Source organism: Molossus molossus, unplaced genomic scaffold (genome assembly GCF_014108415.1).
Source record: "Molossus molossus isolate mMolMol1 unplaced genomic scaffold, mMolMol1.p scaffold_m16_p_13, whole genome shotgun sequence".
Lineage (NCBI taxonomy): Eukaryota > Metazoa > Chordata > Mammalia > Chiroptera > Molossidae > Molossus > Molossus molossus.
This window is the reverse complement of record NW_023425348.1, coordinates 59,338,974-59,365,675: the sequence shown is the minus strand read 5'-3', so window position 1 is coordinate 59,365,675 and position 26,702 is coordinate 59,338,974. Positions and strand designations below refer to the sequence as shown.

Sequence of the window (26,702 nt, the reverse complement as noted above, 5' to 3'; positions counted from 1 at the left end):
GGGCAGCATCTTGAGGGCTTTGTGAGCGCTGTATCTTCGTTATCGCAGCAGCTTGGGTTTAGAGAAAGTTATACCTAAACTTTCAAATTGATATCACCTCTTATTTCGTGATATTAAAAAAGAAAGACATAGAGAAAAGAGGGAAAAAGAGAAGTGAAGAAAGAAGAGAGAAAACAGAAAATCAGGCAGCCAGCCACCCCGGGAGAGTCCCAGTCACACCAAGACTAGGGGGAGGGCTGTTTTAATTGTGGGTTTGGCCGACTGACGACTGGAGTGCCCTCCTCGGCTGTCTTAGTTGTAGCCGGAGGTCATGTAAATCGACCTTAAAAGAATGCATAAGCCATAAATTAAAATAAACCCTCACCCAAGGGCTGATCCATAAGTAGACAATATCCAACCTGGACAAAACGAGCTTTCCTTACGAGCCGACCTAAACCGCATACCCCCAAAGAATAGAGGCTAAATGCAAAGTAAGTTTCCCAGCGAATATTTTGTTTTCTTGAAAAGTGTTGGGTTGGTTCGCCGTGTGACTGACTGCGATGCCGCAGTTTTCCGGAGCGCTTCAGTGTTAGCCAGACTCAGGGTGCGGGAGGTGGGGAGGATCCGCTGGGTTGCTGGGCTTCTTAACGCTACCCCCACCCCACCCCCATTTTGGTTTGGAAACTTCGGCTATTTGTGGGATTGACGCTGGCTGAGGGTGGGCGAAAATCGAGGATCTCCGCGGCGCTCTCGGCGGGGGTGGTTTCCCCCGAGGAGTTCATAAAGAAAACCCGGGTCGCTAGAAAACTAGTACGTTTCCTCCTCCCACACTCACCCCGCCGCCGCTGTGCCGCAACTTTCTCGGGACCCCGCGCGAGTTGCCTCCAGTTCCCTCCGCTCTCTCTTCCTCTCCCCTACCCTTATTTTTGGGGCAAGACTTTTTTATGCTCTCTTTAGGAATAAACAAACCGAATTCCAAGACAGTCCGAAACCCAAGTGCTAATCTGTGGTCCTCTTTGCCTGGGACGCTAGGGCAATGGTGCCAGGCCCCGCGGGGGCGTGTGTTAGGGGCCGCCCAGCTCTGCCGGGTGCGGGCTCGGCCTGGGAGTCCCCGGGCCCCGCGCACAGTCGCCGGCACTTCTCCACCCTGCGGTCTTCCCTCCGCGCCCCTGAGCCCCGCCGGCGCCCTCCGTCCTTCTCGGCGCCCTGCCCCGGGCCCTCCGCCCGCTGCACTCTCCACAGACCCGCGAGATCTGCCGCTCTGGGGCTCGGCCCAGGCCCGGGGGCGGTGCTGCCACCCGCTCAAGCCGGGCTGCTCCCGGGGGAGCTGCTTTTTTCTTTCTCCCTTAAAGGGCTGGCCAGAGAAAGGAAGGGGCTTTTGCAAAGTCTGCTGGGGTTGTACTCGGGCCCCAGAGGAGCGCCCGCGTCTGCGGAGGACAGATTAGCTCCGTTTCCCAGACTGTTTCCCGGGCGCTCCGCGGAGCTTTAAGATAAAAAGAGAATTGAAGTGTTCGAAGCAGATAAAAGGTGGTTGTTGCCGGCGTGTTTTGAGTTTTATTTGAGCTCTCTTAGGCTGGCCAAGTTTGAAAACTTTAGTTTGTATGGACTGCCAGATATTGAATGCTGCCCCTATTTGGGGACTAAAAATAAACCTTCGACTCTGCTGGCGGGGCTGGGCTGCTAGCAGGATGGGCTGTCCCCGGCTGCTTCTGTGTGTCTGACCTCCTCAGAGGGCCGTGCTTGAAGTTTCGGCCTCGGGATGGCCCAAAGCCGTCGCTGCGGCAAGCTGGGCTGGGCTCTGGGCCTCCCGCTGCACTGTCAGTGGGGCACTCGGATGACGTCCATGTCCAGGGCGCTTGACCCTGGCGCGCACTCCCGTGGCCGGCCCTTCGCTCTGGCTGGGCGGCCCAGCCAACAACCCAGTGGAGTCGGGATGCGAGAGTGCCCCTTCTCCCCCGCCTCCCCAGGGTCTCCTCTCTTCTGCCCTTTATAGTCACATGCCCAGGTCCCGGGTCCCGAGGAGAACAGACGCAGCCCCGCCCAGTCTATTTCTAGGAGGAGGGTTTGGTGAATAAAAAGGTCAAGTGGTCGGGTCCACGAGCTGGTCCATGGCGAGGGGGGACTGGACGGACACCTGGCAAGGACCGCCCCGCCTGTCCCCCCCAACCCTGGCGGGTCCGCCCGCCCACGGCTGGCCTCCTCAGGCCACATTCTTTCGCTAAGTGTGAGAGGCTGTGGGAAAAGCAATCCCAAACCGGCTAAGAGCCGGCGAAGCTGATCCCGCGATGGCATTTTGTTTTGAACAGTTGCTTGGGTTGACGTTTCCTCATAAGGTAAGGTGTCACTGGACAGTCGGCTGCCCAAATGCCACATGTATAATTAGCTTGCGCACTCAGCACCTCGTCCCTGAGGCCCAAGGCCCATAGGCACGGGTTTGGCCGACCTGGTCTGCTCAGCTCCGTTCTGGGACATAGGGTTTCCGAGGAAGGGTGGAACCAGCCAGGACAGCCCTGGGAGGCCCCCAAACTCGGGGAGGTTGTGTCAGTGTAGCCTTGTTTTTAATTCATCTCTCTTCCTTTTCTTGTTCCTCAGCTCTCTTTATTTTTCGGTAGAAGGGGAACTACTGGTTAGAGGGGTAAACCTGATACCAGCGGCAGGGTGCAGACAGAATGAGAAAAGGGGATGCAGTGTAAATCGGGCAATATACTTTGCACACTCCGCCCATGGCCATGGGCATGGGGGGTGGGGTAGGGAGAGCTGTTAGTGCCCCTCTATCCCCACTAATCCAGTAGGACCAGTGCAGCCTTGGCATTGTATCCTGGTTTGGGTAGTCTCGTGGTTTGGATTGTTCACCTGTCTCTGTGCTCCCTCCCACCCTTACCCCAGAGGTCGCTCAACAAATTAGGATCAGTGTCCCGATTGCAGCTACTGTTTTCTCGCTCCATGCCTAGCCACTTGGGGCTGCTAGTGTTCACTGTGGGGCGAGCCTGGAAACATCTGCTGTCTCTTCTGTCTCATCCTTTTCAGCCTGGGGTTCTTAGGAGCAGTGCCTTGCCCTCTCTGTTTGTACCCAGATTGGTGCTTGAGCTTCCTGCCTAGCTTCTCAGACCCCTGCCTCAGGTCAGCTTTTGCCTGCACTCTGGCTGAAACCAGGTTTCTGCAGCCATGAACATGACCTTCCTTCTGTCACCCTGTGCAGTCACAGTGGAATTCAACACTCAGCATTAGACACTTTCATCCTCCTTCCTCCCCTTGTTTCTAGGCCACTCGGAAATGCCTGATACCTACTAGAGGATTATCTTTATTTTAAAAGCAAACATCCTAAACCATCCATAAGTTTAGTGGGATAGGGTTAGCTTTGCTATGGCAGCAAGAGTGTACCTTTCAGGTGGGAGGTGGTGACATGGTTTTATTTAGTTGCATTTGATTTTTATTGAAGCAATGAAATATTTCATTTTCATACAGTAAGGGAAAAATATGACTGAATTTTTAAAACTCTACCAGACCACAAATGTGTGATCTATATACTTCTGAGAGTCTTTCCAAATGCAGGCATATATGTGAGCACATGGACAGTAGGCCTAATGTAGATTTTTTTCATTATACATTTTTGAAAACCTCTTAACTCAAGACAGATTGTCCTTATCCTAAGAACAACAAGAACAACAACCAACCAACCTCCCCCCCCCCCCAAATTCTTCAGACTCTGAAAGTAAGCAAGTTGCACCACACTTACTAGATCTTGTTCATGACCAAAGGCAGTAAGTAATCAGGATCTAGCTAAATACTAGGTCATTAATTCCCTAGGCAAACTGACATCCTCTGTTGCTTTTCTCATGTACTATCAACACCCCTGTTCTCCTTTGCTCTCCCACCATATTCCATTACATATAGTGGTAAAACAAGATAGTTTTTTAAAATTGTTCATCCTATTTAATGCTATTCTTAGTGTTTGTTTTGGAAGTAATCAGAAGGAACTTTCTCCTGGTATATATATGTATATATATATTTTAAATGCAAAATTTATGAGTTTGTTATTATGGAGCATGATACAAACTCCTATAATAGTATGTTTGGTAACTATAACACTCAACATTGTATTATAAAGAAAAATAAATGTAAAAATAGTAATTAATAAAGCACTGTCAATCTCTATACCTTAAGTTGATTCTATAATGGATTCAATAACAATAACTTGAAGAAATGACATTCAATAGGAATATTATATTGTCTGTTGGACATTTTTTCATTAGTAACAGAAAGCAATAGATATTTTTCTTAGTAAGGGAAAAGCGTATGTTTAAAATACACTAACATACCTGGCAAGTCCTTTATAAAGCTTTAAAATACTACTTTCAATACATAAATGATAAATTTTAGTGGCATTATATCTGTTTCTATTAGCTTTGTAAAAGGAATTATTAGATTATTGGTCACTGATAAAATTGCTGTACATATCCATCTTCTATTGAAGAAATTAGTGATGTTTTAAATAATTCTTTTTCAATTAGCTCAATAGGTACTGGAATAAATGAATTTTCTTTTAGTAAGATTTATTATATATTGGTGTTAACCTTTACTTTTAATATTTTCTATGCTTCTCAGTTTTGTTAGGTTATTCATATCCAAGTTTGAAAGAATTATCTTCTTAGTGAAATAATTCATATATACTTTTTTACTATTTACAAACAGCATTCTCTAAAAGTATAGCAGAGTACAACTAAAATTTTGGTTGATATAAGAGCTGTTTGTTTAAATATAGTTTAGGGGTGCATATATATCAATTGATGTTTTTGAAGTCAAGTGAAACATTCCATCAAGCTAATGTGTCTGAGAGTACCATATCAGGCACAGACAGGTACTAGAAATGATAAAACACAGATAACATACAGCAAGATGATTTGCAGATGGGATGTATTATCTGCTGTCATGAGGTTAGATGGGTCATATTACTGGTTTTAAAGAAACTAATCTAGGTTATTTCAGAATTATCAAGTTATGTAGGTATATGAGATTTAATGAAAACATTTTATTATAGAAACTTGCTAAAATATGAACAAATATTCATTGCTTTTTAGAGGAAGAAATAGACTATCTTTGCATTTGGATTGCTTCTTGTTTAAGAAATATGGCTCTCTCCTATTATTTTTTCCCTAACAAGGAAAATAATGTATTGAACATTTTGTGACTTTATTCTAACTCCACATTTTCTACTCTGAATCTCAACATACTCAAGTAAAGAAAAAAAAAAAAAAAAGCTGCCACTCCAGTATAGTCTATGAAAAGCATTTTTATTAGATGTAAGCACATTTTAAATGTATAGATTATCCTTTTTACTTCAGGTTCCTCCATTGTGATTTGAAAACTAATTGTTTTGGTAAGAGTTATATCAACAACGTCCATCCATTCTCCCATTACATATTTTTATTTGTGTATAGGAAAAGTGTTTTTATTTCCCTTGTTCTGTAGAACAGGGTAAAAGCTTCTCAGTGAATTATTTTGTTTAGACATTTAGTCAAACTGGAAATAGTTTTAAACTTGTGTTATGCTTTTTGATAGAGCTTTTCAGGTTGTAAATACCCATTGTCATAATTTGGGTAAAAATATCAGTTGAAGAATGTGCGTGGAGGTTGTAAGATGGAATATCATTTCAATATACTACGCACTCTCTCACCTCCAGGAAAAGGGTGCTGGTCTGTTTTTCCTCAAATCTGTGGTAGTCTCAAAAAGGGAGCATGAAACCCTAAAACCTCAGAGAAACAGTATCGATTCAATTCTTAACTGCAAATCTTTCATATCGTTGCTCAAAATATCCAACTTTACACCAATATTAGCCATTCTTTTTATAGTGACACCATGCTTAGTAAAAAACTTCTAAGCACTGAGGTCAGGTGTTGAGATTGGATTCTAGTTTATTTTTTATGAATCAGATAAAGATTTCTGTGCATGAAACCATATGTGAAGATGAGAGAACAAGAACATTTCCATATCAAAGGCAATATATCTGAGGCTGCATGGTAATTAAAATGCAGTGGTTTGGACTCTGTGCACTAGCACTTAAACAGAGCATTGCCGGGACCTTGTGCATCATGCAGGCGGTTGCCTCTTGCATACTTCTTGAAATACACTTATAATTTTGTACAAACATTTATGCCAGTCCACACTTTTCTGTGGATAATTTGAATTTCATCCAAACCATTCAAAGTAGGAGTTATTTTTTGAGCTACCCCCTCATTATGGCTTTTGTGCATCAACTATTTTTATTCCAGTTGTTTGTATTTCCTTTTACCAGAATGATGGCTTGTTTATATTCAGATTCTCTGCTTGCTCCTCTAAGACCCCTTATATGTCACTCATATTTTACTATTCACTCAAAAAAACTTTTAGTTTTAGGAAAGATGTGAATTATTTTCTGAGGTTAATTGTAGATGCTATAATCTATTATAAACTAATAAACTACATTTAAAAAATCAACCGCCCAGTTATTTCTACTTTATCATGCTAATACATTTAGTAATCCTCAATAACTTGCACAGTACATAATACTGGAAACAATTTTTTTTACAATGTTTAAAGAATTCTGAAATATTCTTCCTTACCTTTTAATGGCATGAAAAAAAAAAAAATGTGTAGTGGCATTCTCTTTCTTACTACTTCAAGTGAAAAACAATTATTTGACATGATAGAAATCTTTATCTAAAGAGTTATCTCTTTGTATTTATAGGGAGATGTTTGATTCTATTTATAAAGACCTGGTGATCTCAACCTGTAGTCATTTAAGATAGAATAGTGAAATAAAAAAAATCATCTAACTGTTGGTAGTTTAGTGTTGTATATGTTTTAGAAAATTTTTTGTCTTTGGTGACTGGCTTGAATTTGCTGCTCTGTAATTTTCTGGATTTTCTATTTCCGTATTTGTGCTCCATCTATGAACATTCCGCTCTGGTGTGTGAAACAAGGAATTCACTGGTATATTCCATTTACCAAGCTTTTCTGTGTTATAGAGCTTTAAAAAGATTTCTCTGGATTGAAGCACCATGTGTTGAAGAAGCCTAATGTGTTATAATGGAATTCTTTAAGAGTTTTTGTATTTTTAAACTGTTTTGGACCAAAAATTACTTAGGTATATCAATTTGATGCTTTTCAGTGATGACATATGCATAATAAAATATAAGGTAAATTCAAAGTACATTATATGATGCATATCTATGTAAACATTCTATACTTTCTAATTTTAATTTCTTTCTTTGAAAATTCTCACAAGATAACCTTTGAAATGATCTACTATCCCTGCTACTTAAATCATTTGTTGTTTCTAGTCACCTTAAAGGACTAATTGAATTGTCTATCTGGACTATATCTATTCAAATGCAAAAAGGGATTTTAGTGCTATTTGTGATTTTGACTTTACTGAGCACAATCTTTTTGCTTCTTTGAAAAGTTGTTATTTAAAAGTAGACAATGAAAAATAAAGATGTATAGCTTTTTATGACTACACAAGCACAATATGTGGAAAAACAAAAATGCAACAAAGTGTTTTTTTTTTTTAAAGCAATGATATAGGTTTCATACTGAGGTATAGTTGAAAATGTATCCATTTATACTTTACAAACAGATCATTGGGTAATGTGATTGAGCCCTTACTAAGTTCTAGGTACCCTGAGAGGCATTTTTGAAGTCATGGTTTTTACTTTTCAAGATTTTTCTCTTCTGTTGAAGATTTTTAATATTTGATAGGTGGGGAAATTTAGGCACAGTTGCCATGGTGCTAAACAGGTCATTGGTAGAACTGGAGAAGAATGCTTCTAAGTAAGAGAGAATAGTTCATTGTTCTTTCTTGGGAAAAATATCAAAGGGCAGGAATGTTGTTGTTTTCTTAGAAATAATCTCTATCTGTCTCCATGGGGAATGAGCCTTCTATGTAGAAGTTAGCCACTCCATTCACAATATATTTATAGTGTAATCTTTAAACTCCCACTTCTTCATCTGTAAAATGGGAGTAATAATAATATCTACACAGTAGGGTTATTATGAGGATTAAATGAGATAAATGAGTGGAAAGCACTGAGCTCTGGGCTTGGCATAAAGTATTTAATACATGTTATCTATTACTATTGAAGTGGTACCATACTTAGAATTATAAAGAGCTGGCTTTCCATTTTAGCTTCACTACAAACTTGCTATGTAATCTTTGGCAAATTACATAATCTGTTTCTTTTCCTCTTATATCAAATACGGACCGCAATACATGTTCTTTCCTTTCCTTCCTAGAAAGGAGAATTCATTAGTAGTCTGGCAGACCTGGGATGGAGTAGTGACTAAATGTAAGGTTTGAATGTTCAGCTTTCAAATTTGAGAAACCAATTCAAAGAACTAGAAGAGATTTTTTTTTTAATCCTCACCCGAGGACATTTTTTTCATTTTTTTTTTTTTTTGTTCAGATAGAGTGGGATGGAGAGAGTGGGAGAGAGAGAGAGAAACATCGACATGAAAGGGGCACATCGAGTGGCTACCACCCGCACGACCCACCCAGGGCCGGGGCCAAACTGCAACGGAGGTACAGGCCCTTAGTGGGAACTGAACCTGAGTCTCTCTCTGGACCGCAGGCCGACGCTCTAACCGCTGAGCCAAACCGGCCAAGCCTAGAAAAGATTTTGAAAAGTCATTTCATCTGTCATTTTCTATCCTCCAAGGGTGTATTGATCACCCTATCTCCATTCTAGTCAGTTCAGAAGCTCTCTTTATACTGAAAGCCTGCAAACAAAGAGATTTTATAATCTTCTTTGGTTACACATTTCAATGATTAACACCAGGAAGTTCTTCATGCCAAATATACACATCTTAATAAGCTTTCTCTTGCTTTCAAGAAAAGTATGCTTTATTTGAATGATAGACCTGCAAGTGAGAAAACCAAAATTAAACTTTTAATTTTTTACTTCTTGAATCTTTCCTTTGAAGTCTTATTTCCTAAATTAGTTTTGTGACCTTGAAAAAGTTATACAATTTATTTAAGTCTCAATTTCCTAATTTTTAAAATAGGGATTGTCATAGAATTTATCAGGTAGGGTTATTGGAAGATTAGCTTGAAGATACCATATATAGAAGTGTGTAGAACAGTTCTGGACAATTGTGTTAGGATTAATTGACAGCAGTTATGTGATCAGTAGTAGACTCTTGGCATAAAAAGGGCCCTTAATTCTCTTAAGGTTTATAGAACTCAGTTTTCAAAGTGCTTTCATATTCATTGCCTCATTCAATAAAAGGTATGTCGGGTAGATAACCTTACCAGTCACACTAATTTTCTACTTGATATAAATAAATGTTTCATTTGGGTTTAGCTTCAGGATATTATTCACTGCAAACAAAGCTAGTATGTCATAAATTAGGGCTGGCTTTTTTGGCCCACTTTTCCCCCAGTCTCTTTTATATAATGTCAGTGCTCATTTATTTTATCTTCATACTTATTTCCAGAGCCAAATCAATGCTGCATTTCCCATATACCAATGTAAATGATCAGAAGTGTTAAACATCAGTTATATATGTCTTTGATTAATAAAAATTAGAAAACATTTAATTATTACATGATAAGTGTGGCTAGTTGATAGACAGCAATCTTTCAAAATATGGGGTTTAAAGGGAGGATTAATAAAAGGATCCTTGGCAGTAAAAAGATGGGAACCACTTGACTACATGAATTCAAAGATGAAAATATAGGGTCCTAGCGAGGAGGTATGACTATAGGTGATCCTGTGCAGTGTGCTAGTTGCTATAATGGAGATATGTACTAAAGTGGAAGTGCCTATGTCAAGGAAAGCTTCTAGTAAGAGGTGGCCTTTGAGCTGTGACATAAAAGATGATTAGGAATAGGCTGCTTGAGGTAACATCCTGAAAAGCACTGGACTTGGGGGAAACATTTGATGGTATTATTGATTATTCTGCAAGTATGACACTGAAGTGTCTCATATTTATGTCTTTGTGACCCCAGAATGCCTTGTCTATCATGAATGTGATGTGACAATAGGCCAGCAGCTTAACACTTCTCTTTCTTAGCTCAGTTTTGTGGTCGGGGCATTGTAAGTCATTTTAAGGTACAGAAGACCTTTTCAAATGATTGCTTTCCTTCAAATATGTCAGCTAAGTAGGGAAATTAAAATAAGTGGCTTCTTAATATAGGAACTGATGATCAGGACTGTGAGTTAATAAAATCTTGTATCTTGCACTGCAAAGAATCGCCCCTGCCTTGAATTGGCAAATATTAGATCTGAGTGTTATTTCCTAGTCCCCTTATTTATTACAAGTCTTTAGGTGTCTCACATTTATAATTAAGTTTTTCCACCTGTAAACTTGGCATATTCCATAACTTCTTTTTTTAAATTAAATTAAATTTTTTTTTATCTTCGCTCGAGGACATTTTTCCATTTTTTGTTCAGATAGAGTGGGAGGGAGAGAGAGGAAGAGAGAGAGAGAAACATCGACGTGAAAGGGACACATCAAGTGGCTGCCACCCGCATGACCAAACCAGGGCTAGGGACAAATTGCAACCGAGGTACACGCCCTTAGTGGGAACCGAACCCGGGTCTCTCTGGACCGCAGGCCAATGCTCTAACCGCTGAGCCAAACCGGCCAGGGCCATAACTTCTTTTTTATTGAGGAATAACATGAAAATAAATTAACCCTCAGAGTAAGTCAGATTTTTTTGGAAGAAATACAAATTATTCTACAATGATGCTGATGAAACAGTAGGAGTAGCAGAAGCAGTAGTAGCAGCAACAACCCCTCTCTACTTTTTATAACTTTCAAATAGGGACGCCAAATCTGTCCTTTTTAGTTTTGTAATTTGGGATCTTGTGTTTTCTAATAACTGTTCAAATGCTCTTTCTTTGAGCCCACGAGCTTTCTTTTCTGTTTTTGGCTTGGAAGTTTTCTGGTGTTTAATCATTTGTTTCTCCAAATTAAACACACCTATTGAGATTTTGCAGCTTGTGTGACTTTTTTTTACATAATCACTTTCTGAAAAGGGCTTGGTGGTGAAATAGGCTGGAGAAGTTATAGCCCTAGTTTTCAATGGCCTTAACCTACTGTTTTCCGTACCACTGCTTTAGCATGCTGGAGACTCGCAGTGTTGATAACGCCACGAAAAATATGATGAAATCTCTCCATTAAAAAGAACGGCTCTGGAGCTGAGTAAAGGAGGGGGAAAAAGAAGATATGAGAGTTCTATAATACAGTTTAAAAACATCCCCTTAGCCATATTAAATTAGTTATGATGCTTTAAAGAATATTTTCCTTTAGGACTTTCAGTTGAGTTCTTTAATAAGCAGCAAAAACCCAAGGAAAAAGAAAATAAAAATTGAAATAATATAGCAACTGAACGAAGTTTAACTAACTCGGAACACAAGCATATTAGTTAACTGAGTCTCAGGAACATTTTTTACTCTTGAGTCTGAAGATACAAATATACACTGGAGGAAAATTGGACTATTTTAAAATTTCTTGGCTGTAGCCCTTTCTCACTATAATGCAGATTGAAAATAAATACAGGCTGGGGCAAAAAGTAGGATTACAGTTGTGAGTATTTGAAACAGAGTTTATTCTTGTATTATTTATTAATTATTATATTATTTTCCATATGAACAACTGTAAACCTATTTTTGCCCCACCCTGTAGATTGAGGTTTAGAAAAGAATTTTAATCTTGGAACAAGTAAACTGTTTTATATAATTTTTATTTTTAATATGATATTTTAAGGCATTATTAAAACAAAATTTCAGCTTTTCTGAGGTTAAACTCTTCACATTTTTACTGACAACAGTTCCAAAGAGAATGCTTTCATTTGTACTTTTTGTATAATTTTGTGTGTTTGCAGGGATACTAGGGTAGAGTCATAGTACACTGAATACTTATATATTTTACATTGTGTAGCATTTTGTAACAAGCTTATTTTCTCTAAGACAAATATATATATCAGCCTAAATTGGGTGGGACTAGTGAATTTAGGGACTCTTAATCCCTTCACATGGTGGGGAAAGAATGAGAAATAGCTCAGCTTTTAACTGTGATACCTTGGGACCCTTTCCAAAGCACTCGTCATAATTAGCCATGTCTTAGTTGTAAAATTTTGTGTTTAATTTCTTCTATATGTTCACATGGAAAGCTCATTAATGTTATCAGGAGTGGTGTGACTAAAGTATATGGAAAAGTGTACCCAGTCTCATTGTATGCTAATTTTTTTCTTTTGAATTTTGTTAGCATCACTTTCATATCTTTGGTTTATTCTCTTCTTCATTTTTGATCTGTGCATACACTGGTTTCTATTATTAAAATGCCAATCAAATAGGACATTTGCATCAATTGTCTTTTAAATTTTATGAGACTATGGCTATATAGTCTTTAGTTTTGCTTTTTTAACAAATTTATATCTGAGATAATTTAAAAACAGATATAATTTTATTAAATTCATTGAGAAGGGTGTTAACTTATTTGGTCATCATAAATTGTCTCAAATTAAGCCTTCACTTAGTTAAATAAGTATTTTCTAATGCATTTTAAAAGTACATATCTTTGATTATTAGTAAAATGTTTGTTTGAATATTATCACAAACCAAGCACTAGTTAGTATTCTCCCCATTTAGTTGGAGTGAATGTAGTATTTACATTAGCTGAGGGGAAAGGAATAGAATTTAGGATGTTTAAGGAGAGAAAGAAATAAAGATTGTAGGTAGTTTGGATAGCCTTAGGGCAACTAGAAATTATTGTTGGTAAGGGTGACGAAATTATTGTTGGTAAGGAGTTCCTCTAACAATATAATTTTAAGGCTTACTTGGGAGAACATCTCACTATGATAGAATAGGCCAGCAAACGTCAGGGATAAACACACCATCAGCAAAACATTTATAAGTATGTCTCCTAATACATGTGTATATTTATTTAGAATTACAGTAGTCACCCCTTATCCATGGAAGATATGTTTCAAGACCCCCAGTGGATGCCAGAAACCATGGATAGTACTGACTCCTAGATATACTATGCTTTTTCCTATACATACACACCTATGACAAAGTTTAATTTATAAATTACACATTGTAAGAGATTAACAATCACTGATACTTATTGTATTTTAATAGAATAATAACAATATACTGTAATGTGAATGTGGCATTAATAAATAAAATAAGGGTTTCTTAAACACAACACTGTGATCTTATAACCGAGACAGCTATTATGTGACTAATGGGTGTACAGCACGGATATGCTGGATATGCTGGATAAAGGAATGATTTATGTCCAGGGTGGGACTGAGTGGGATGGCATGACATTTCATCACACTCCTGAGAATGATGTGCGATTTAAAACTTATGAATTGTTTATTTCTGTAATTTTCCATTTAATATTTTTGGACCATGGTTAACGGCAAGTGACTAAAACTACAGAAAGCGAAACCCTGGATAAGAGGGACTACTGTATATACATGTACTATTGTGCTAATATATGCTATAAAAATTCATCAGTAGATATTAAAATAAAGAGGTATAGATAAAATGATATTTTAAAATTAACTGTGGTTCCCCAAGCCCTATGATTTAATATACTGGTTATTTTTAAAAGTCTTAATTTAACACTTTGTTATGAAATGATTTAAAGGTTTGGATCTAAGTTCAGTTTACATGGTTTTAATGCTGCCACAGCTAAAAATGATACCTCAGAAATAAAATAGATTCAAATGAAAGAAGTATATCATTGCTTACACTTATTAAATTGTTATACTAATTTATTAACCTTTTTTTTTTGCGATGATAATTGAACTTCCATTTGACCCAGTGATCCCACTTCTAGGAATATACCCTAAGAAGCCTGAAACACCAGTCAGAAAGAATAATTTATTAATCTTATACACAAAATATATAAAAATGTTTTGTTAAAATTTAGCTAGTAAATCTCTATCTTCCCTGACAGCAGTCTATTGTTTTTGCCAATGAGGTTGAAGGTGGTATAACATTTCATATTTTTAATAAATGGGCTCAACACTCATTGAATCTCTTTGCATCATCATTAAACAGGTTAGAATATTCTGTTGCCAATTTTAAAATAAAAAACAGATGAGTGTTTTTGTAGATGATAGACGTAGAATTTTTGGTAACAAAATCACACTATGATAGAATCATTTCTACCATATGTTTTCAGAATACTTTTTCATAGCATGAATCTGTTTAGAAAAGCATTTGCTTTCTTATTTGATAAAATATCAACTTTACCTTGAAGATAAAGATTGTTTGTTTGATGGTATGTGTCTGTCTGTCTGTCTATCTACCATCTATCTGTCTATCTGTCTATATCTATCTATCTATCTATCTATCTATCTATCTATCTATCTATCTATCATCTATCATCTATCTGGTCTAGCTATGTGGTAACACATACTCACAATCCCTTGTTAGCACATTTGGAATACTAGTTTTTTAGTTCCTTATCTTAAGTTTGGAAATGTTGCAATGAGATAATCAGGGGAACTTCTGGGTAGTGAAAACTGTTCTCTTGGTTATTCCGCATCTTACTTCAAAGCATTGTAAAGATTTAACTATGTTTTACAGATATATTTTTAATTGCTTGGGTATGAATGATGCCCTTAGTGAAGTCAGTGGTGCTGTCTCTGTAATCTTGTCCTTAATGGTTTTCTGTTAGTCCAGCTAGAGCAACTACTTCACCAGTGGTTACACTTTGTCAGTTTTCCCTAAACATTACTTTTATTTAAAAAAGTAACAGTGTTGAAATTATATTTTCTCTTGTATATATTTTAGTGGCTCGCTCAAAAGTAGCACTTTGCCTTTTTAAAAATCATAAACTGAGGCATGTTAAAAATATGTATGTTCATTTACCTGAAAAGCAAGCATCCTATATGACAAAAGTTTCTTTTTCAAATCTTCAGCCATGTTTTCTTTTTTTTTTTTTTTATCTTCATTCGAGGACATTTTTCCATTTTTTGTACAGACAGAGTGGGAGGGAGAGAGAGGAAGAGAGAGAGAGGGAAACATCGATGTGAAAGGGACACATCGAGTGGCTGCCACCCGCATGACCAACCAGGGCCGGGAACAAACTGCAACCGAGGTACGTGCCCTTAGCGGGAACTGAACCCGGGTCTCTCCGGACCGCAGGCGGACGCTCTAACCGCTGAGCCAAACCGGCCAGGGCTTCAGCCATGTTTTCTATGCAACTTCCAACATTGTTCGTGGCAGTACTCACTGCACATACCCACAGGACATCATTGCATTTTAGGTAAATGGTTACAGAGCTGTGCATATGACAGTTCTGATTTTTTTTTTTTTTAATCCTCACCGGAGGAAATTTCTCCATTTATCTTCAGATAGAGTGGGAGGAGGGGAGAGAGAGAGAAATAGCAATGCTAGAGAGACACATGGACTGGTTGCCTCCCACGTGACCCTGACCATGGCCAGGGACTGAACTGCAACCGAGGCACGTGCCCTTGACTGGAATCGAACCCAAGACTGGCCAGGGCGAAACTCTGATTTTTTAGCAAGGGAATATATTTAAATTTGTTGCCATATTGTTTCCTGTGTATTATTTTTAGTCATTTTTATAACAGTAGAAAGAACAAGTGTTTTCTAATAGCATATGGTTTTTTGTATTTTATAATTAAAGAACTTCAGCCCTGGCTGGTTTGGCTCAGCGGTTAGAGCGTCGGCCTGCAGTTCAGAGAGACTAGGTTCGGTTCCCGCTAAGGAAGGGCATATACCTCCGTTGCAGTTTGTCCCCGGCCCTGGTTGGGTCATGTGGGTGGCAACCACTCGATGTGTCCCTTTCACGTCGATGTTTCTCTCGTTCTCTCTCCCTCCAACTCTATCTGAACAAAAAAATGGAAAAATGTCCTTGGTGAGAATTAAAAAAAAAAAAGAACTTCAGAAGAGGTTTCTAAACATTTAACATTATGTTTCGTGAAATTCTGTAAAACGTTGAATTGAGTAGTATATGATTTTAAAAATTATTAGAAAAATTGTAAGCAATTGCAAAAATTTATATCTATATGCTTAGTTTTTAAATGTGTTACTGATTATAATAGCTTCAAAGTCTTGTTATTTAACATCTCAATGTAAAATAGGGTAAGGTATACTGTTAATGATGCTAGACATAAATCTATATCTCAAATTGTCTTCTTGATAAGTAAAAAAAAATCTTGGCCTATTTCTTTTCAGATCTGCTTGAATCATCATTGTTTGTATCTTATAATGTGGTCACTAAAGGGCTACAACTATAGTACGAGTGTTCACTTGGTCATAGTATTATTGTCACTAAGGCTTGTATTACTGGTATTATCTTCAAACTGTGGTCTCTCTGGAAGGATCTTTAAAAACCTCTTGAGCCCTGGCCAGTTTGGCTCAGCAGTTGGAATGTCGGCCTGTGGACCAGAGAGTCCTGAGTTCAGTTCCAGCTAGGGGCACGTACCAAAAAACAAAAAAACCCCAACAACCTCTTGAGCATTTGTTCAGGGTTAATTTAGTTAAAATTAATTATTAATTCAGTTAAAATAAAATTATTAATCACATTAATATTTTACATATAGTGTTAATCTTTATTTATTTATTTATTTTTATGAATTTTTATTTATTTTTTTGTTACAGATATTTTACCTTTTTACCCCATTGGCACCCCCCACCCCACCCCCCCTCCACCCTGTCCCCAGCTTAGTTGTCCATGTCCATTGGTCATGCATACATGCATATAAGTTCTGTGGTTTATCTCTTCCCACCTCCCCACCCCCCCATCCCCTCTTCTGAGGGATGTCAGTCTGTGCCCTACTTCCATGTGTCTGGGTCTACTGTATTCCTCAGACTGTTATGTTCATTATATTCCGTTGTTAATCTTTATTTAAATTTAAGTAAGGATTCGTTTTTTTTTTCATCTTCACCTGAGGACATTTTTGCATTTATCTTCAGATAGAGAAGGAGAGAGAGAGGGAAGAAGAGAGAGGGAGAGAAACATCGATGTGAGAGAGTCACATCGACTGATTGCCACCCACACAACCCCAGCTGGGGCCAGGGACGGACTGCAACCAAGGTATGAGCCCTTAGCTCAGGAACTGAACCTGGGCCTCTGGTCCATGGGCTGACACTCTAACCGTTGAGCCAAACCAGCCAGGGTGGATTTGTTTTATTTATTTATTTATTTATTTATTTATTTATTTATCCTCACCCAAGGATATTTTTTCATTTATGTTCAGATAGAATGGGAGGGAGAGAGGGAGGAAGAGAGAGAGAAGAAAGAGAGAGAGAGAGAAATAGAAAGAGAGAGAGAGAGAGAGAGAGAGAAACATTGATGTGTCTTTCTCACATTGATTAGTTGCCTCCTGCAGGATCCCAACTGGGGCCAGGGACAAACCGCAACCAAGGTATGGGCCCTTGGCCAGAATTGAACCAGGACTCTTTGGTGCACGGGCCGACGCTCTAAATGGCCAGGGCCATTTTTCTTTTAAATAGATAAATATACACAAGTATGTTTATATAGTGTACTACTTGGATGTATGAGCCCACTTTGGAGACCACTGAAATAGAAAAGTAAATGGGAAAGAAAGGTGAGAAGGGTGTGGTGATTAAGGAAGAAAAGCATGGTTTCCAGAGAACCCTTTCCTGGGATAGGACCCCTCTGAAGAACGTAGACAGTCACCGAAAACCGGAGGCAGGGAGTGGGGCTATGGATTTATTAGTATTGGAGTTTAGAAAACAGTAGTGTGGAGTTTTCACAGGGCTCTGATATGAGAGAGGAAGCAGACTTAAGCCATCTTTCATTCTTTAAAGAAAACCAATTTGAGGTATTTGTTGGTATTAGGGGGTCTGTGAGGTTCCATACTTAAGTGTGTTTATCGTTTTGCAGGCGAGGGGACCACATGGAGAATCACTAATCTCCATATCCTCTCTTTGCATAGTTTTGATCTCAGCTTTACCCTTTGTTGCTTCTACACTCAGCTTTCCTTGACTTTAGCTACAGTCAGAGCAGAAGTTGGGAAAGTTGAGTAAGGCAGCAAATGAGGGATAGCTATAGGCTAACATTTATATTCAGCATTTTCTTCTTTTCTTCCTTTCGCCCTTTGCTCTAACTTGGTATACATGTTGCATAGCTTGGTGTAGTAGCAAGAACCCAGTTTGGGAGTTTCAGCTCTGCCAATGAACTTCAGGTGACATTGGCTAAGTCACTTCTTTCCAGGAATTAGTTTCTTAATTGGTAGAATGAAAAGTTTGATTATCTTCAAAGAGGTTCAGCTCTGACATGCTGTTTAAACCCTTCTGGGATAAGGCTCTGTGCTGCCTCTTTACACAGAACTTTTAATGAAGTTCCCTGTTCTGTATATCAACCTTAAAGCACCATGCCCACTCTACTTTCTAAAAGGACAAATGGCTAGGAATGTAGTTTAATAAATGAATTTGTGCTGGTGGACTTATGAGCAGAAAGTGTAAAATATTTCTAGCTTCTTCCCTTTGCTCTCCTGACAACTTCGATCGAGTGCATTTCCGCAGTGTGATCCTAGATAGTACTCTTGCTTTCTAACCTTGAGTGGCTAATGAGAACTTTAGGAAGGAAGTATTAGCATCTGAAGGGTTGTGTCTCTAACGGCGTTTGGGCTGAAAGAGATAGGCAGGGCACTGGGACACAGCCATCAATTCATTGCATGTGTTTGGCCAGGCTGGCAGCAGTGGCCAGTGCCAGGGTTTTTGAGTATGGTTTCTGACACCAACAGAGTTGGCTGTCTTTGAAGTCTTCTAGTTAACCTCTTCTAGAATCTCAAAGTGCCACTATCACTCAGGAGGAGGAATCTCTGGTGGCGGGGAGGGTGGGGGGAGTCAGGGGTCTAGACTCAGGAAGAACTTAATTCTCTTCTTCTTCCTAGTTTCTTGAAACATCTGACCAGATTTTAGATTTTCTCTTTTTTTTTTTCAGTACCCATTCGTTGCCACAGAAGGAGGCAATATTGAGTAACGAAATAGATGTATATTACCAAAAATATATTGGGCAATTGCCATATACCAGACATATTTCTGGGTGTTTTTAAATTTTTTTTTTTTTTTGGTACGTGGCCCTAGTGGGAACTGAACCCGGAACTCTCTTGTCCACAGGCCAGTACTCCAACCGCTGAGCCAAACCGTCCAGGGCATTTCTGGGTGTTTTTAAAAGATGAAGATAATAACCTGTATCATAGCTTTTGAGAAGTTTCAGTATACAAAATATATTTGAGAGAGTTGCTATGTTGTAAGATCTCATTAAACAGTCATTATTATTTTATTATTTCATTTGCATAACAAATTCTGGAGGTAGATGTTATTATTCTTATTTTATAGATAAAGAAATTAAGGTTGAAGAGGGAAAATAGCTTGCCCAAAGTCGCATAGCCATTAAATGGTAGAACCATAATCTAAACCCAGATGTTCTGGCTTCAAGTACCATGGTATTTCTGCTATATAATATAGCTGCCTATAACAGGCAAGTAAGTCATGAGATTTTTTCCAGATAACCTACAAGCTAGATAATCAGGAGCTTGGATAATCAGGATAATCAGGAGCTGAACATGTTATTATGTGATGTTGAATTTTAGTAGATTCGGTAATTAAGGTAGTTCTTGCTTTGCACTGCTTGATGTTAACTGAAATTCATGTATATCAGAACCGTATCCTCTTTTTGCATAGTTCTGATCTCAGCTTTACATAGTTCAGATGTCGTGGTTTGATCAGTTACTACAGAACCTTGCAAAGTGAGGACTTGGCTCCAATATGCACTAGTTGCAGTTAACACAGTATAGTGCAAAGCAAGGACTGCTTGCATTTCTATCAGCTTCACATTCACATACAGAAATTCTCAAATTCTCTTTCCTTTGCACCAGTTAGATGCTTTATTTTCATTTGATGACATTCATTATCTTCTGCATTCTTTTACTTAAAAGGTTGTTTTCCTGCTAAGGGGAAGCACTGTTTTAAGTAAGGTCTATGAAGGTCATTGATGATTGGCTCTTGGCTTCTAGGCTTCCGTCTCTGACATTTATTGTATACAGCAGATCTCTCTCTCTTTGGAATTCCATAGAAACACCTGTTTTCTTTACTTTATTTAAAACATATGTTTTTATTTATTTTAGAGAGAGAGGAAGGGAGAGGGAGAGAAAGATAGAAACATAGATCTACTTTCTGCATGCCCCCTACTGGGGATTGAGCTCTGGTGGGGAATGGAACTGGTGACCTCTTGGTGCATGGGACAATGTTCAATCCACTGAGCCACACCGGCGGGGCTACTTTTTTTTAAAACTCTCCCCACTCCCCATTACATGTGTTTCTTTCTGAATTGAGGTGTTTCTTTCTATCTGTTCCAGCAATGCAAAGGAAGACCAGAGAGGCCTGTTTATCTCTCAGTTGGTGTTTTACTACATGAAAAGTGATATATTACAGTAGACAGTGAGCAGCCATTAGGTAAGAACTAGGTGTACTTACATTTCTTCCTGGATGTAGATGCTCAAATTCTTCTTAAGCACTTAATACTAATTTCAACCTGGATATAGATGCATAAATTGTATAGATGTCAATTTTAGGGCAAATATTGAAAATGCTGATGCTTTGAATTTCCTTTTGTCCCAGAAGTTTAAAAAAATTCTCCTCCCTTAAATTTTTATTGTCCTTCTGCCCCTCCCTCACTTTTAAGATTATGTTTGAAACCTGTTCTTAGTTTTCTTTGTCAAGAATTCTGAAGAGCCCTGGCCGGTTTGGTGCAGCGGTTAGAGCGTCGGCCTGCGGTCCTGAGAGACCCGGGTTCGGTTCCCGCTAGGGGCGCGTGCCTCGGTTGCAGTTTGTCCCCGGCCCTGGTCGGTTGTGCGGGTGGCCGCCACTCGATGTGTCCCTTCACATTGATGTTTCTCTCTCTCTCTCTGTTCCTCTCTCTCCCTCCCACTCTACCTGAATAAAAAATGGAAAAATGTCCTCGGGTAAGGATTAAAAAAAAAAAAAAAGAATTCCGAAGAGCCCTGGCTGGTTGCGCTCAGCAGTTAGAGCTCAGCCTGTGGACCAATGAGTCACGGGTTTGATTTCAGTCATGGGCATGTACCTCGGTTGCTGTTTGTCCCCCGCCCTGGTTGGGTCGTGTGGGAGGTGGCCGGTCTATGTGTCTCTATCACATGGATGTTTCTCTCTGTCTCTCTCTCTCTCTCCCTCCCTCCCTCCCACTCTATCCAATGATGAATAGAAAAATATCATCGGGTGAGGAATAAAAAAAGAAAAAGAATTCTGAAGAGTGGAATTCCTTTGCTGACTCTAATTTTATTTCTCTTACCTGTAGAAAGCTGGAGAATTCATTTGGGGGTAAAGTGAGCCTGTGGCATTGTGGCTAAGAGCACACTCTACTGCTTTCTAGCAGTGTGAACTTGGGCCTGTTATTTTAATTTCTTCAGGCATCAATTTCCTTATCTGTAAAACAGGACCCACTTTTTTTAGGGTTGTTTTAGGGTTAAATGAGTAAACATAGGTGCTTAGAACAGTGCTTGGCATGTGGGGTCATGCAAGCATTAGCCGTTATTATTTTTGTGTGTGAATGCATTGAAATTAATTTAATACCAACATTAGACATAGTGTCGGGAGAAAAAAATTTACTAAAGACTATATAATGTTTGCTTCTGTTTATATAAAGTTTATGAAAAAGCAAAACTTCACACTATGTCATTGAGGGATACATACAAAAGCAGTCCAGGTATAAAGCAAGCAAGCAAATGAGTAAAACACATTCAGGGTGGTGACTACCTCAGGGTGGTATGTGTTGGTGGGAGAAGAGATGAGTCCAAGAGGGCAGAAAGGAGTCTCTTTGCAGGTAGCACTGAGATTCTGAGATTCTTTTTTTTCTTTCAATGTAGCTGTTAAGACATGAGCTGTTATTAAAGTGGATGTCTTTAAAAGGAGAATCTGGCCTAAAGTAGAGTACTATATTAAAAAAACTTTGTTGAAGGGATAAAAATGAACATTACTTGAATGTGATGTGAAATCATCTTACAATTTCCCCCAACATGGTGACTCTAGAATACTTTTGAGAGGTAATACTAAATGTTTTATAGCAACAGGTACTTTGAGGACCTCTTCAACTGCAAATCAACAAATCTATAGGAACTGAAATTCCTTTTTTATAATGTCTATATCTTTGATTTTGAGTGTCATAATTTGTGGAGACTAGTTGTGGGTACGGAGTGAGTTTGGGTATGGGTTTTCTCAGAGCTAGATTGGTGACTGTAGCAACAGTTGAAGAAGCAGTGGTGAACTTAAAGAGGCAGTAGCTAGCAGACAGGGCGCGTGACTCAGGAGGCAGCCCACAGAAGGACCCAGGTGCAGCCTGACCTGGCTAGTGATTGCAGGCTTGATTTCTAGGTCAGTGGTTATAGACTTGATTTCTAGGCCCCAAACCTAGAAGGTTATGGTGGAGGCAGCTGGCTGAAATTGGGGTATGGAGTTGGTAACCTCTGTTTCCCTCAAGGTGTTTTGACGCAGACTCCAGCATCCTGTGGATCCAGTAGACATCCCCCAGAAGGGCCTCAGCCCCAGGCAAAAGTGGCCAGGGAGCCCAGGCTTAACCTCCAGGTCCCAGAAGACTCCTTGGGGAAGCAGCAGACCGGCCATGTTAGATCTAGGATTTGAACCCAGGTTTGTTTGATGGCAAAAACTAATTAAGCTTTTTCACTAATGACTCTATGCTGTTTCTCTGATGAAAAAGGCACCAGTGGAGAAAAAGAAAAGAGCCAAGGCATGGAGGCAGTTGAGTTCAGCATCTGAAGGGATAGATGATATACAGTATGTGAGGGCAGCTGTGAAATCAAAGGGTCGCCTGCAGGCAGAAATGCCATGGTGCTGCTGCTGGAGGAAATGGCAGTGGTATGGTAGTTGCTAAAGCCTCGTGCCTCATGGCTAGACTAGAACTTGGGAATGCATTCCTGTGTATTTCTATAGTATTTATACCTGGAATCATAGACGTACAGCCTGCATCATAGAACCTTAGAGTTGAAAGAGTGTTCTAATCACTCTTTTTATGGTCTGATTTTACATACTTGATCATCCAATCCATGCCGGAGGAGTAATGATAGAGATATTACTTCCTCTTTTCTACTGGAGTGTAAGCTCCATGTAGATAGGAATGTTGTCTATTTTCTGCTAGTTCATTGTTTAATTTTTAGTGACTGGAGCAATGCCTGAAACCTAATAGCACTCAGCAGATATTGTTGCATGAAGAATGCTCAGACAACTTGTTTAAAACAACATTATGTACCAAATGTTATCTCATTTAAGTCTTACTTGAACTCTTTGAGGTATGTATTATTATTTCCAATTTATGGATAAGGAAACTGAGACTCAGGACTCAAGCAATTTTCTTGTGACATGACTAAATATGATGGTCAGGATTTGAATCTGTGAATATAACCACTATAGGATACTGTGGAATTGTCAATTCTGTTGTCCTAGATAGTATTATCTAGGCTAAATTGTTATGGAAGGCACATCATACTGTTGACTCATTAATCTTACAGCCAACAAAAACTCACATACCTTTTAGTTACCATGCCCCATCCATCCTAGACTTGAACTGCTGGTGGTTTTGGAGCTTGCATTTGAGTTAAGAATTTCTCTGGTTAGAGTCAACTGATCTTTCTTTATTAAGATATTTTGGTTGGTGGGGGTGGGGGCGAGGCTCTGGAGTGGGGGCTGTGGTGGTGTGCGGGGACCTGCTGCAGTGCCTGCGGTGGCTGTGGGGCTGACGAGAAACTACTGAACTTCCTGTGAACATAATGGATGGAGAAGAGAAAACCTATGGTGGCTGTGAAGGCCCTGATGTCATGTATGTCAAAGTAATATCTTCAGATGGTCATGAATTTATTGTAAAAAGAGAACATGCACTGACATCAGGAACAATAAAAGCCATGTTGAGTGGCCCAGGTCAGTTTGCTGAGAATGAAACTAATTAAGTCAATTTTAGAGAGATCCCGTCACATGTGCTATTACAAGTATGCATGTAGCCCTGGCCGGTTTGGCTCAGCGGTTAGAGCATCGGCCTGCGGTCCAGAGAGACCCGGGTTCGGTTTCCGCTAAGGGCGCGTACCTCGGTTGCGGTTTGGCCCTGGCCCTGGTTGGTCGTGCGGGTGGCAGCCAGTCCATGTGGTCCTTTCACATCAGTGTTTCTTTCTCTCTGTTCCTCTCTCTCCCTCCCACTCTACCTGAACAAAAAATGGAAAAATGTCCTCGGGTGAGAATATAAACAACAACAACAACAAAAAACCCCCAAAAGTATGCATGTATTTTACTTACAAGGTTTGCTACACTAACAGCTCCACACAGATTCTTGAATTCCCAATTGCACCTGAAATCGCACTGGAACTGCTGATGGCTGTGAACTTCCCAGATTGTTAAATAAAATAAATTATAATAAACTATTGACTTTTTTCAGTATTTAAGAAAAAAAGATATTTCAGTTTAGCATAGTTTAAAAATTTCATCAAGTATTTTTTGGCATTCATTGATAAAATAATTGTTTTATTCCTTAGTTTTGTAAATATTCTAGAAAACATGTTGATAGATTTTTCTAGTACTACTTAAATATCCTTGTAGTCCTTAAATAAACTACTTAATTACAGTATATATTTATATATATATATTCTGCTGAATTTGAATTTTGCATATATGAATTATATTTATGATTCATTTATTTTGGTACTTTTTAGAATTTTGATAGTAAAGTCATGACTGCTTCATGAAATGAGCTGGAAGTTTTCCATTTTGCCTGTGCTCTGGAAGTACAGGAATTGTCTGTGGTGTATTGCCATCTTTGTCTCTTGGAGAGCATAGGAATTATCAGTTCTTTAAAAGTTAAAAAGTTAAAAAACTCAACAGATATTATCTAGGACAACAGAGGTGACAATTCCACAGTGGTTATATTCATATAGTGGTTATATTCACAGATTCAAATCCGGACCACCATATTTTAGTCATGTCACAAGAAAATCACTTAATTCCTGAGTCTCAATTTCCTCATCCAATGAGGAATATCTGCTGAATTTTTAAAAGTTAAAAAACTCACTCATAAAACCAATTGATCTTCACACATTTAAAAGATATATTTAACAGTATTTTATTGGTCTGTTCATGCTTTCTACCCTTTCTTGAATCAGTTGGTAATTTATATTTTACTAGAAAATAATCTAGTTTCTGTAGATTTAAAAAAATATATTGGTATAAAGTTGACATGGCATTCTCTTATTTTCTCTTTTCCCCATATCTGTGCTTATAGTCTCTTTCTTATTCCTTATGTTTTTAACTTTTAAAAATATCTTTTGAATCCTGATCCTGTCATTTAACATACTAATTATTAGAAACTTTGTAGAGCACACTAGCATTTAGCCCCAATTTGTTTGTATATCCACAGGCTTAATTAATTAAATAAATTCAACAAACATTTATTAAGTGTCTTCTATATACCAGATAGATGCAGGATCTATAAAGGGCAATTAAAACAATGTCCTGTCCTGGCCGGTTTGGCTCAGTGGTTAGAGCGTTGGCCTGCAGTCCAGAGAGACCTGGGTTTGGTTCCCGCTAAGGGCACGTACCTCAGTAGCAGTTTGTCCCCGGCTCTGGTTGGGTTGTGTGGGTGGCAGCCACTCGATGTGTCCCTTTCATGTTGATGTTTTTCTCTCTCTCCCTCCCACCCTATCTGAATAAAAAAAACAAAACAAAACAATAAAAACAATGTCCTACTTTAAAAAATTTACAGTATAGTGAGGATATTTGAGCCATTTGTCAAATGGCTTGCTGAAATTCAGATACATTACTGCATGAAAATAATCCATCTGGGCAATATAAATACTGTATTTCTGTTTCTTACTAGGACATATTTATTCTCTGTTGAATAAGAACAAGAAATGACATGACAATAATCAAAATTAGAATTTATCTAATAACTGTAGTGGATACCAATACATACTTACTGAGATGTAGGCAGGAGATAAATACTTTATGAAGATTCATTATTAAGATTCATTTTCAGAAAATAAAAGCACTCAAACCAATATTTAACAATTAAATATTTTCTTTTTTACTTTAAAAAAAATTTTATTGTTGAATGTATTACAGATGTTCCTCATTTTCCCCCCATTGATCCCCTCCTCCCCACTCCCACCCCCCTCCGGTCTTTTCCCACACTGTTGTCTGTGTCCATTGGTTATGCATATAAGTTCTTTGGTTTATTTCTTCCCACTCCCCAACCCCCTTTCCTTTGAGGTTTGTCAGTCTAGCAACCAATTTGTACTTCTTAGCCCCTTCACCTTTTTTACCCATTCCCCCAACCCCTTCCCATCTGGCAACCAACAAAATAGTCTTTGTATCTATGAGACTGTTTCTGTTCTGCTTGTTCATTTTGTTTATAGATTCCCTTGTCGATAGATATGTATTCATTGCCATTTTCTTTGTTCATATATTTTATCTTTTTATTCAAAAAGACCCTTCAATATTTCATATAATAATGGTTTGGTGGTGATGAACTCCTTTAACTTTTTCTTGTCTGGGAAACTCTTTATTTGGTCATCGATTCTAAATGACAGATTTGCAGGATAGAGTAATCTTGGTTGTAGGTTCTTGCTTCTCATCACTCTGAATATTTCTTGCCACTCCCTTCTGGCCTGCAAAGTTTCTTTTGAGAAATCAGCTGACAGTCTTATGGGAACT

At 38.8% G+C, this 26,702-nt stretch overlaps 1 long non-coding RNA gene and 1 pseudogene across 2 annotated transcripts in view; both read left to right on the top strand.

The window, feature by feature from the left end:
* Positions 1 to 2,210: 2,210 nt before the first annotated feature.
* Positions 2,211 to 26,702, top strand: part of LOC118629073 — a 64,701-nt gene continuing 40,209 nt past the window's right edge. Inside the window, exons 1-3 of one of the 2 annotated variants that reach the window (XR_004959347.1) lie at positions 2,211 to 2,312; positions 20,339 to 20,435; positions 22,474 to 22,640. This is a non-coding gene — a long non-coding RNA (uncharacterized LOC118629073). The remainder of the gene's footprint in view (positions 2,313 to 20,338; positions 20,436 to 22,473; positions 22,641 to 26,702) is intronic. The other variant, XR_004959346.1, reaches the window with a different exon arrangement.
* On the top strand, positions 23,737 to 24,395 carry LOC118629072 (annotated as a pseudogene).